General features: G+C 39.0%; 1 long non-coding RNA gene across 1 annotated transcript in view; it reads right to left on the bottom strand.

Annotated features, from left to right (window-relative positions):
- Positions 1-628: 628 nt before the first annotated feature.
- LOC109496096 overlaps positions 629-9,923 on the bottom strand; it is a 28,786-nt gene continuing 19,491 nt past the window's right edge. The window contains exon 5 of the long non-coding RNA XR_002739619.2: positions 629-2,953. This is a non-coding gene — a long non-coding RNA (uncharacterized LOC109496096). The remainder of the gene's footprint in view (positions 2,954-9,923) is intronic.

Raw genomic sequence — 9,923 nt, 5'->3', positions numbered from 1 at the left:
TATAAATATATACAAATAAATATATGTAATATCAACAAAAATATAAATAAAAATTTATATAAAATTTATATAAATATAAATATATAAATAAATATAAAATATAAATATATATTTATATGATATATATTTATATATATTATTATACAAAATATATTTCTATTCTATATAATAAAAAATTTTATACACACACACACACACACACACACACACATATAACTCAGGAATAGCCAGATGGACAATACATAGGGCAAGGTATGTGGGAAAGGCATGTGCAGAGCTTCCATGCTCTCTCCAGGTGTGCTATTCTCCATGCATCTCCATGTGTTCACCCACCTGGAAACTCTCCAAATCTCATCCTTTGGGGGATTTATGGAGGATTCATTTCATAGGCATGATTGATTAAACCATTGGCCATTGGTGATTAATTCAACCTCCAGCCCCTCTCTCTCCTGAAAGGTTCAGGGGACTGGGACTGAAAGTTTCAACCCTCCAAACACATGGTTGGTCCTCCTGGCAACAGTCCCCATACTTAGATGTGGTCCAAAAGTTACCTCATTAACATAATAAAAAACACCTTAATGGCTCTCACCACTTAGGAAATTTCAAGGCTTTTAGAAGCTCTGTGCCAAATAGGGTATGAAGACCAAATATACATCTCTTACTAGAGATCACGGTATCACACAAACACGTTGGGACAAGGACGATGAGAGAGACACGTCAAGGAGAATTGCTCCAGCAGCTCCCCAAACCTGCAATGCTAAGTATAGCTTCCCTAGCCGCCTCTGCCTGAAGAAAGCCCCATCAATAAGCCCAAACTGCATCAGGAGAACTTCACTAGACCTACAGATTCACAAGGTTATGAAATGCTTGTTATTTAAGCCACTGAATGCGAGAGTTGTTTGGTATGCAGCAATAAATGGCTGATTCCACAGTCACTCAAATCCATAAACTAAATACTGACTTAGAGTCTTAGACTTTTCTTTTTCTTTCACCCTCCAGATCCAATCAGTCTTAAGAAGTTTGTTCTGCCCTGGTGTTTCTGCCATGCCACTCCTTTCCATTTTCTTTATCACTGCTCGAACTCATGTCTGATCATCGTATATCTGAATTATTACAAAGACCTTCAAACCAAACTCTGACTTCCCTTCTCTCTAATCCATCTTCTCTACTGATACCAGAGAACTGTTTTGTTTGTTTTGTTCTTCGAATTACAGATTTAGGTATGTCCATCCTTTGCTTGGAAACCTTAGATTTGTATCTGCAAAATCACAGACCCCTTTTCCTCACCTCTGTCATAATGGATTGTAGCCATAAGTTTTCCTCCTGAATCCAAAAGGGCCCTTAAGAGGAGGGTTCCCAACAGCCACTCTTCATCAGTATAAACTGCCTTTCCTGCCCTGTACTAGATAATTTGTCATTGCCATTGTCCATTGTCATTGTCCAATTTGTCATTGTCTACTCTCAAATTCAGACTATGACCCTGAACTGTATCCTTGGCCTTACCTTCTATTATTCTTTCTCTACCCTCACTGAATCCCATGTGCTAACCTCACTGAACAAACTTCCCTGTTTCCCAAACAGTCTGTTGATCTCCATAGTAATGATACTGAAATCTCCCCTACCAGATATGTCTTTCAGCCCACAGACCTCAAGGTCAAGCTGAAATGTTTGCTCCTCTGTGAAGGTCTCTTTGACATCTTCTTCCACTTCTATCTCAAGGTTCTACCCTCTGGATGTCAGTAGGACATGGTTCTATTGACAACATTACATTTACTTGTATCATAGTAACTCCTGATGAAGTGTCTCCTACTTATAAGTAGAGACCTTGCCCTACTAACCAGATTGAGCACTTAATAGGCACACTACAGGCTGGATAGATAAAACTACTCTTATGAAATCATCCAGGCGGCACTTAAAAGTCTATGATGCAATGTTTTCCTGCCAAATACGATTGTGAAAAGAACTTTGGGTTTTTTTTAATTAAAAATCCTTTTTACTTCAAAATTATTTAGAAATCGGAGACTTGATGAAGCTCCAGGGATACTGTCATGAAGTAGTATAATTTGTAAAATTAAATGAGTTTTCAAGGTAGATTTTACACATGTTAATTAATACCATTTAAGGAATGCCTGATTTAACGAGAGACTATTGCACATACAAAAGCATTGTAACAAATTAGAGTAATATAAAATTGATTCCCAAAATATGAACACAATTATCATTTGACCATGCTTATCCAAAAGCAGTGGCATTCAATCATTTATTTATGCAACAGAATAAAGAAAATAACTTTCAGCTTTCGAATTAATTAATATAATCACTTCTAGCAAATGTAGGCATTACTATAGCAAATTAAATTTATACCAGAAAGGGAAAAAATAGGTACATCATTTAGTGGGTTAAATATAAAATAAGAACAAAATAAGCTCACTCTTGAACAGACACATGAGTCTATAGATACTATGTATACCTGACGTTTTAGTAAAATTTGCAAACACTGAAAAGTACTACCTGTTCAGTTACCACCACAGTTTATGCTTCAGAAAACAGAGAACATGATCTCTCAATAGGACATACTTTCCATGTTACCACTCGACCCTAACAGAATGACCCTATTCCTTAGCTCAAAGATTCAGGGGCCTGCTTTTCATTTGAAGTGACAGATTTGAAGATAAAACTGTATCTCTTAGGTAGAGCATTTGTTCATTAAACTTGAGGTTCTGGGTTGTGATAAGAGCCCAGGGGCGGCTTGAGAACTCACATAAGGACAGAACCACGAGAACTGGAGGATTTAACTCCCATTGCTAAGTGTGATCGCTTCTGGGAAGTTAGGAAAAGAGGAATGTCTTAAAAAGGTTACTTACTGTGGTCACTTCTTTTTCCTGGGTCATTCATATTTCTTCTCTCTTACTTAAAAACAAAGTATAAATTTCCACTGACAGGTCTTCAGTCCCTAGAAGAGTAGTTTCCAAAATGGTGTGCACAAAACAAGCCACAATGGTAGGAAAAGACAACATGACAGCATCTTCTTAAGTATATTTTATCTCATCCTCTTTAATTTAAACATTATATTTTCGGGGCGCCTGGGTGGCTCGGTCGGTTAAGCGTCCGACTTCGGCTCAGGTCATGATCTCACAGTCTGTGAGTTCGAGCCCCGCATCGGGCTCTGTGCTGATGGCTCAGAGCCTGGAGCTTGTTTCAGATTCTGTGTCTCCCTCTCTCTCTGCCCCTCCCCTGTTCATGCTCTGTCTCTCTGTGTCTCAAAAATAAATAAACGTTAAAAAAAAATGTTTAAAAAAATAAAAAAATAAACATTATATTTTCAAATATTTTCATATTTTCATAGGTTTGTAATAACTGTGTATATTCTGTCACAATATGATGTGCATTTTTCTAAAAAAAATAAATATATGTTGGAGTATGTCACGATAGAATATTTTTACATAGGCTACATGATCCCAAAGTTTGGGAAGGATTGCACAATATAAATCACTTGGGTCCAGAAAAACATAATAGGGCCCCTATTTATATTTGTTTTTAATCTACAAATAAGAGAGCCACTAAGTTTTACTATATTCCATATGTGGCTATCACTGGAGCCGTCCCTTGATCCCTCTCCTTAGTCATTTGATTCAGAAGGTCAAGTTTCCCATCTGCTGTACTAGATATTCTTAGTAAGGTTGGGGGAGACTGTGCTTGCTTTTAAAACATACTGCAACATACTACAGTCTTGGTAGGTACCAATAAGCTGGTTGATAGATCATATTATTTAATTAATTAAACAAATCCTCACAAAAATGGACAAGCGGCTTCTTCCCAAAAGTGCAAGGTGAAAACAAGAAACCGAAAGACTTGGTAGTTTTCCAAGTACAAGCAAAATTAAGAAACTGACAGAGTTAACACTCCTTTACCCCTAGCATGATCGATCTTACCATCTGCTCCATAGCAAGGTATAGACAATGGCCACCTAAGCAGATTTGACAAGAAGAGATTCAGGTATTCCAACTTATTGACAGGACTACTTAATGTATGTCCTAACTCCATGACACTAATGAGAAACTCTGCCTAAATTTACATTTCACCCTGAGATACTATCTATCTTTTGCATCCTCACTGTATTTTTTTTCTAATTTATAAATTATATGTTTCAAAATGTACATAATTATATACATGTGTAAAGAAATATGTATAAATGAGTGGTTATAATTACATAAGTAGTATGCATCAATATTTATTTATTATTGGGAATGGATGCCTAAAAATTCTTAATATGGATGCATAAATAAAAATTTGGACACTACAATTCTAGAGAACATAAAACTTAAAAAAAATAGATTAAATAATTTTCTTTAAAGAACTATCATATCAATCAGTTACCTTCATAAACTACGTACCTATATGAATTATGGAATATTCTACAGTACTCTAGCAAGTATCCTTTTGGCTTAGACTGGAATGACGCTCATTTACTTTTGCCACCCTGTTGCTCTGTAGGATTGAATAAGTCCTCTAGAGACCCAACTTGTGTGCACTGAAACCTACAAAGAACCTAGTAATGACGACAATGTGAGTGTAGTATAGTCCTTGACCTCCAAGAACTGACAGTCAAGTGTTTATTAACAGGAAAAACATAATTAAGAGAATCTTGAGAGGGCCTGTGGGTGGCTCAGCAGGTTAAGCATCCAACTTCAGCTCAGGTCGTGATCTCATGGTTTGTGAGTTCGAGCCCCGCATCGGGCTCTGTGTTGACAGCTCAGGGCCTGGAACCTGCTTCGGATTCTGTGTCTCCCTCTTTCTCTGCCCCTCCCCCACTCATGTTCTGTCTGTCTGTCTGTCTCTCTCTCTCTCTCTCTGTCTCTGTCTCTCTCAAAAATAAATAAAACATTTTAGAAAAGAGAGAATCTTGAAACATTAAAATTTTAAAACATTATTTTATATGTTAAGGGAATTTTTAAAGTAAGATAAAAAGAATAAAGTGGAATTAAGTTGCCAGACTGCAGTTGATGACTTTTAACTTTTCATCCTTATAAAAACAGAAGTTAAAAAGATATCTAACTTCTTATTTCACATGAAATTAGTAAAGATTAACAAGATATTACATAGATTTTGTTCTTTCTTAAAACACACACATACATACAGACACACACACAAAACTCCAAGACTGTAAGCTTTTACAACCAAGTACTCAACTTGTAAAAGATGATGACACAATGAATGCTACTTCAGAAAAAAAATTTTTTTAAATGGCCCAGAAACTGAAATGAATTCAAAAACTGTACCATTAAAGACTAGAATTTTGCCATTAAAGTGAATGCTTTTTTTTAATTCAAAAGGTTATTTGTGAAGAGCTCACTCTGTTTAAACAAATTCTAAATTTTTATTTTCTTCAGTGACAGAGCGTTTGTTCAACAAACTAGCAAAAGGGCATGATAAAAATCTCACTAATATTTCCCAAATGTGTAGACTTTCTAGACACTATTTGGGTTACCAAATCCTTTGTGGCCCGCCCAAAACTCAGTTCCCCATGGTCATAAATCATTTCCGTTTTGAGTGTAGGTATATTTCACTTCTACACAGCCACTCTACTCTAGTGGGAAACTTTTCGTAATGTTTCCAGTGTGTGTTTTGATTCTGTGTTATGTGCACATGTAACATGGGGCATGAAGTACTATTAGGAAAAATGAAATGATGACATTCTCTTATAGCAACAATCTTTTCTTAAAGTACTGGCAATTAGTACCAAAGATTACATCAGCTTCATAAAATTCAGACAGTTAAAGAAAAGCACAATATACAATGAGCCACATTACTGAAGGAGCCAGTCATAAGTTAGGGAGAGCAGTTAACTCTTTATGATTTAAAGTTTGAGTGTTCCTTAGTGAAACATTCTTATTCCCACTTTCTTAGCCTCCTCCTTTATTTAGAAAACTCAGAGTTGGTTACTTTACTACTTATTAGCCCCTATTGGAGAGAGGAGGGAAAGAAAAGTAAAGGAAGCAAAATTCAGACCAATAAAAGTATCTATTGGCATTTCTCATAAAAAAAAAGCAGAGTAAGAAAAGATGCTGAAAAAGTGTGCTAAATGGCGATTTGAATTTTATCTCATTGCTCATGACCCAGTTCCTATTGTCTCAAATAACAGAAATCAAGCTTTCGCGGTTAGTTATGTAACGTGATTATGGAGGAGAAGCTTTATGTTAGTCACAATATACATGTGCGCTAGCCTCGAACACCATTCAAGATGACAGCATAACGCAGAGGAGATCAAGTAAAGATGAGGGACCAAATTTGGAGCCTAAGACAGAACCCAGAAGAAAACTATCTCTAACGCTAAGTAATAACTATGTTTCAAGGGCAGAATCCCTGGCTTCGTCTGTCTCTAGTGTTGAATATAGAATTCCCACCCTGACTGGAAGAAGATCCAGTTCCTGACACCAACAGTACCAACTGCTGCCTCTTGATTCTTTCATCATGACTCTACCGTCAAGCAGACATAAAATAAACATGGCAAATACTTTAGTCTTAGCGTTCTGTGAGGACTGAACCCCCCATGCTCCATCATCTTCCTTGCTTCGTTTTCCTTCATGGCCCTTAATACCAGCTGCTGTACTCAGTTATTTTGTTGTTGTAGTTGTTCTTCATAGTCTATCTTTCCCTCTAAAATGTAAGCTTCAGAAGGTTAAGGATGTTTGTCTTTGTATTCACTGCTGTATGCCCTGCTCCTGCTAAAAGACCCAGCACATAATAGGTGCTAAATAAATACCTGTCAAATGAATGACTGATTGGCCCTGGTGTCCGCTTCTCTGCCTATGAGCCCAGAGAGTTACTCGGGTCCCACTGACATCGCAGGTGTCATCAAAGTGCCTTCACTACAGTTACAGTCTGCAGAGATTTAGCCGACAGGCAATAGTGGATGGGAAAGTCCCCCACTTCCTGCTGCCCTAAATTTCAATAAAAGGGTATGAGGAAACGGAGGAGGAAAAAGATTCCTCCAGAAGCTGCAAGTGTCTGCTTACTCTTGATCTAGTCTTCTCTGGTCTTAGTGTAAAAGAGTTGCCTACTGGAGAAGTGAATGGACCTTGATAAAGGGCTCCTGGTCCAAACTCAACACCGAAGGCTCACGATGATGTCTTGGCTCCCCACTGCCATCTCCTCCAGTGCAACACGTCAAGGACACCACGGGTTGATGTCCACTCAGGGGTGCTGTTTCACACCGCTCACCAAGCTAGGGGCACTGCCCCCTAAGCTGCTAAAGCCACAGCTTCCCTCAAAAGACACCACGGTTGTCACATGCCACTTTGTCTAACCATTGACATGGGTACTGTCTCATTTAATTCTCACAACACTCCTAAGTGTTACTATCGATATCAGCCAAGGAAACCCAGGTCTGGAGAGGCTGGTTGGACGTGGGAGTTAAGAGTGCTTCGTCTCTCACCACCCCTCCGCTCACATGCTGAACTTCGGTCGAAATTACTTACAGCCTCCAGGGCTAAGGTCTGTTATTCTTTCCATTTTACAGAGGGAAGTCAAGTCCCACGAAGCAAATGACTTGCCCAGTACAGCACAGTGGCAGGGTGGGAGAGCTGAGACCCCAGACCCACACTCTTAATCACTTCACCACAATGCTTCCTAACGTGTCCTCACACAGAAGCTAGCAAAACGAATACGACACGTACTCGTATAACATTTTAACACTGTCAGCCTTTTGTGCACACATTATCCCATTCCATTGGAACAACTTCTCCGACAGTCATTATGTTGGGCCGGGGATGAAAAAACATATAAAATAACGAGGCAGGAAGCCCCAGACTTCACATTTCATAGAACAAACAGAAAAAGCAGCTGAGGTAACCATTACTGTTTTCCTCTTTCAGTACGAACTGGTAGAGAGGTAGGAGATCATAGCGGAGCAAATGGAAAATTTCTCCAATCCCTATTTGGCCTCTGCCTTCTAGTCGTTTCGCGTTCATAGTTGGCCAATTTGCCTCCTGAGTTCCAGATAAAGTGTAATTTAATTAGGAAACTTCCATATATACACTGTATCTCTGCATCACATTATACTAGGCTAAATCTAGGCTATACCAACTGCTGATGTGTTCTTCAAAAGTGCCTTTATACTTGCTGTTTTGCTTTAGAAATACTCTCGGTATAAAAAGTACCTGACTTTTCATGGACCAGGTGCTAAAATTGGTGGTCAGGGCTTATTCTTATAATCACAACCCTAAGATTCACCTTTCGGAGAAGCACCGTCAGAAAAAGTTCATGCTACCCTAAGTATAGTTCAATCAAGGCTAGAAAAAGTCTTAAAAATGCCCATTATTTCCATAATTATAATTCTTCCCCTACTAGGAAGAGGGGTCAAAATGTGCTAAACATCTTGGCTGGGCAGTTGGAACCCACCCGCCGAAGCACAGAGCACTGAGCCAGCACGCTGCTTGGTTGTCTTCCCCATGTGTGCGTCTGTGCAGAAATGCAATTGTGTCATTATCCACAGATACTAGCTTAGCAAATGATTTTGGTATCTATTTCCCATGGTCTGGGCAGAAAGACCGTCGCTCTAGGGCAGACAGGGTCTAGCCCACTGCAGAGATCCTTGTGACGGCCACAAAAATGTGTACCTGGTTCTGAACTCTAGGGTTACCAATTAGGCTATAGTGAGGCTTCTGGAATTGGTCTCATGGATACTGAATGTCTAACAGAAGAGGGTGCATGGACTCTAAGGAGAGCACCCATGTAACTAAGCTGTTGGGCTAGGATATCAAAGAGCAAGGAGATAGACATTTCACTTCTAAAGAATCAGATCTTGTTTTAAAATCACTGGTGAAGTGTCTGTTGTGATGGGGTTTTGTGTTGTTGTTGTTGTTTTTGTTTTTGCATAGGGGATGACCATACGGTGCCTGCTTACATTCCCACCCTTGAACCCTGCACTCCAGCCTTTTCTACTTGTAATTCCAGAGCAAACCAGCCTCCCTTTGTTCCCTGACCTTTGCACGTGCTAGTTTCCATATATGGACTGTTCTTTTCCACCCTTCACTGTACTCTGAGTCGGGCTAATTCATCCTACAGGTCTTGGCTTTGAGATCATTTCTTTCAGAAAGCCTTTTCAGGACCATGTTAACCCTACACCAAGACTGGAAGGAAATGATTTACACTGCGTCTTCTAATTGTGTGTTCGCTTGTCTCTTTCCACCTGAGAGCTCTAATTGAGGGATCGTGTCAGATTTGCCATTACCTTCCCAGAGGCTAACACAGTAACTAGCACACAGTAATAATTCAACAAATAAATGGATAAAAGGAAAGAAAACTTAACCGATCATAGCATGCCTCATTCTTGCTTGGGACACGAAGACTTTTTTTTAAGTTTATTTATTTATTTTGAGAGAGGGAGAAAGAGAGAGAGCAGTACGAAATGAGGAGGGGCAGAGAGAGAGAGGGAGAGAGAGAACACCAAGCAGTCTCCATGCTGTCAGCACACACAGCCTGACACAGGGCTCGATCCCACAAACGGTAAGATCATGACCTGAGCCGAAATCAAGAGTAAGACACTTAACCAACTGAGCCACCCTGGCAGCTCCACACAAAGACTTTTGCTAAAACAAATAGGGAAAGAAGTCAGTTGATGAGCTCCATGTGGCTGAGCAGAGATCTATCTTTTGAAGTCTAAACTCAGAACAATAAGGCTGAGACCTCCCAGTGGCTAGATCAGTACTGACACAGGAAACAATCAGTCTGGAGTAAATCACAGTGAGAAGCCTAACTAGGAAAGGCAAGTTGGAAAAACAGAACTGGATTTAGGGACAAAGGATGAATTCATACTAACATAAAAAATAAATAACTAAATAACTTTGGGCTCATTTTTAAGAGCTTTACTGACAAGAGAAATACAACATAATAAATATTTTGCAATAATACACATATCATCC

The sequence above is a fragment of the Felis catus genome, chromosome F2, assembly GCF_018350175.1.
Source record: "Felis catus isolate Fca126 chromosome F2, F.catus_Fca126_mat1.0, whole genome shotgun sequence".
NCBI classification, from domain to species: Eukaryota; Metazoa; Chordata; class Mammalia; order Carnivora; family Felidae; genus Felis; species Felis catus.
The sequence above is the reverse complement of the archived record's forward strand: the minus strand, read 5'-3'. Positions and strand labels throughout refer to the sequence as shown.